General features: G+C 36.8%; 2 protein-coding genes across 3 annotated transcripts in view; one reads left to right on the forward strand and one right to left on the reverse strand.

Moving 5' to 3' along the window:
• The window catches only part of LOC135194905 (turripeptide Gsg9.2-like), a 78,040-nt gene that overhangs the window by 74,623 nt on the left and 917 nt on the right, over positions 1–2,500 (reverse strand). Inside the window, exons 3-4 of one of the 2 annotated variants that reach the window (XR_010310022.1) lie at positions 1,604–1,744; positions 584–846 (exon numbers count right to left, since the gene is read on the reverse strand). The exons of the other annotated variant lie outside the window; for it this stretch is intronic. The gene's annotated coding sequence lies outside the window, so the exon portion shown is untranslated. Of the gene's footprint in view, positions 1–583; positions 847–1,603; positions 1,745–2,500 lie in introns of those variants that run through there. 2 annotated transcript variants of the gene reach the window in all.
• The window catches only part of LOC135194895 (trypsin inhibitor ClTI-1-like), a 60,759-nt gene that overhangs the window by 9,774 nt on the left and 48,485 nt on the right, over positions 1–2,500 (forward strand). The gene's annotated exons all lie outside the window — the stretch shown is intronic.

Consider the following 2,500-nt stretch of genomic DNA (forward strand, 5'->3'; position numbering starts at 1 on the left):
CTGCCTTCTCTGCATTCCTCATCAAACCATCGCCCTCAGCTGCGTTGCCTCGCCCTGCCAACAGTTCTTTCTGCTGGCTTACCAAAACACTATAGGTTTTTATCCTAGGTTCCAACTAACATCATCATCCACCTCTAATGCTGCAAATCTGTTCTCTACATCAACCTGGTATTGCAATCTTGATTTCCTCTTCCTTCAGTTTCTCAGTATCTATGTTAGCTGTTTACCCTCCATTCTTTCTCTTTGCTGTTAATTTTATACGTTCTTTTGCTGCCACCATGGAATGATTTGAATCACAATCCGCTCCCTGGTATGCTCTCACATATATCAGCGCTGATCTAAATTTCCTTTTGACTAAACGTGATCAATTTGATTGGTTGTATTTCCATCAGGTGAAAGCCAAGTGCCCTTATGTTTTTCTTTGTGTGGGAACAGAGTGCCTCCTACTACTAATTGTATTCTGTGGCTAGTGTTGCCAGTCTAATCCCATTGTCATTACTATTTTCATGTAAGCTTTCAGAGAGGTTATTTGTACATTCATTTATGTACTAAACCCCATTAATAATTGAAAGGAAATGAAAATAAATACTTAGATTTCAGTACAGTTTGAATATAATTTTTTTCACAAATGATACAATGGCCAGTGATAATAAATTCAATTAAAGGTACAGATACATCATAGAAGAATCTTAGACAAGTTTACAATGAAATACTTGAAAAAGTGTATTATTAGCATGGTTAAACTTATGTAAAATTAAACTATTTCTTCAACAGTTAACGAAAACTGCTGTGGGCCAAGAACAGGTTGGAGATTGGCGTTGGGATCGTAACCTTATCCAATGAAACCTGCAGAAAACGGGAAATTAAAAACAAATGAAGAACGGGTCTTCTCACGTGAGGAAAATAGAGCAAATCTTATACTTAGATTAGAAAAACTAAATTTGAAAGTACACCTCCTCCTTTGAATGGGGAAAATGAAAGAGTAGTCTAGAGATAATAGGTACTATTAGTTACTGTTGCATGAGTGTGGAGTTCTCGTCTTCAACGTCTAATGGAATAAAATATCCCTTTACATTTTACGTAAACTTTGTGTGAATTATTTACCTTTGACTTGATGATTAGCAAGGACAAGAACGCCATCTGATAAGTGTTGCAAGTTCTGAAGCAGCTTTGCAAAAGATGAGCAAGGAATAGGGCGATCGACTTATGGAATATGAAACTGTCTATATGAACCAAGTGAAGATAATTTCTCAGTTTTTGATCAGACTTTAGGAAACTTTCCTGTCCCTTGGATTCTGCTATTAGTCAAAGTGAGGAAGGCATTCTAACTAGGGGAGGTGAAAGCGCTGAATGATCTGCATCACTGCCATTTAAGGTATAATAAAACAACAAATCTTTCGGCAGAAATTGAAAAAAAAAAAATGCCAGAGCTAAAGAGGAAGTTATCAGCAAAATAATCTACGGGTGTGAACCACCGCGTATCGCTACTCCCTGTCTCTGCCACTGGCTTGTATACAAGTATCCAAACGAAGACTCCTCGAAAAGAATGAAAGAGAGAAAGAAAGAAAGAAGAAAAAACTAGAAAAGAAAAATAAAAACTTACATTCCTCACATCTCCTTTGGCATCGTAACCCGAGGAAGGGATTGCGACATCTTGCATTTTGGAAGACGCAGATATTGGGGTAAGTTACTCCGTTGCTGCCACAAACAGGCCTGTAAATGAGGCCGCAGGCTTGTCCGCAGTCTGTGAGACATATAATTAATTTATTATCATTATTGGTTATCATTTCTGTTTCTTAATATTTCTGTAAAAAGAAAATTATTGTGAGGAGCTTCGTCTGTCCGTCCTCAGATCTTAAAAACTACTGAGCCTAACGGGTTGCATATTGTTACGTTTATCATCCACCCTCCAATCATCAAATACACCAAATTGCAGTCCTGTAGCCTCCTCAGTAGTTTTAAAATGTTATTTAAAGTTAAAGTTAGCCATAATCATGCGTCTGGCAACGATATAAGCCAGGCCACCCCCGGGCCATAGTTAAGTATTCACAATATACATAAAACTCGATTAACGAGAACACTTTGGGTGCATTTTTTTCTTGTTGTTATTGTGACTAGTGATTTTCTGTTTTTATTGCTATTTAGACTGTCAATGCAAACATTTTGTTTCTTACTAACAGTGGAAATGCTCAATATTTCTGAAAGTCTCTCGTGGAGGATAGGGTATCTTAGCTAACTGACAGATGACATTGCTTTACTTCAGGAGTTTTCCTGTCTTATTCGGAGACTCGCTAAAACCTACGGGAACAGTTTTAAACTTTTCACCAAGCAGTCTAATTAAGTATTAATATTTTCTATTATTATTCCAATGACAATTGAATATCTTTAAAAATCGTTTGTATCCCCCCAGACTAATCAGGTGTGAAGCTCATTATTTGATTAAATTTACAGACAACCCAGATGGAATATTGAGTTAAATTGAAAGATAACTCAGTAGATA

Source organism: Macrobrachium nipponense, chromosome 15 (genome assembly GCF_015104395.2).
Source record: "Macrobrachium nipponense isolate FS-2020 chromosome 15, ASM1510439v2, whole genome shotgun sequence".
NCBI classification, from domain to species: domain Eukaryota; kingdom Metazoa; phylum Arthropoda; class Malacostraca; order Decapoda; family Palaemonidae; genus Macrobrachium; species Macrobrachium nipponense.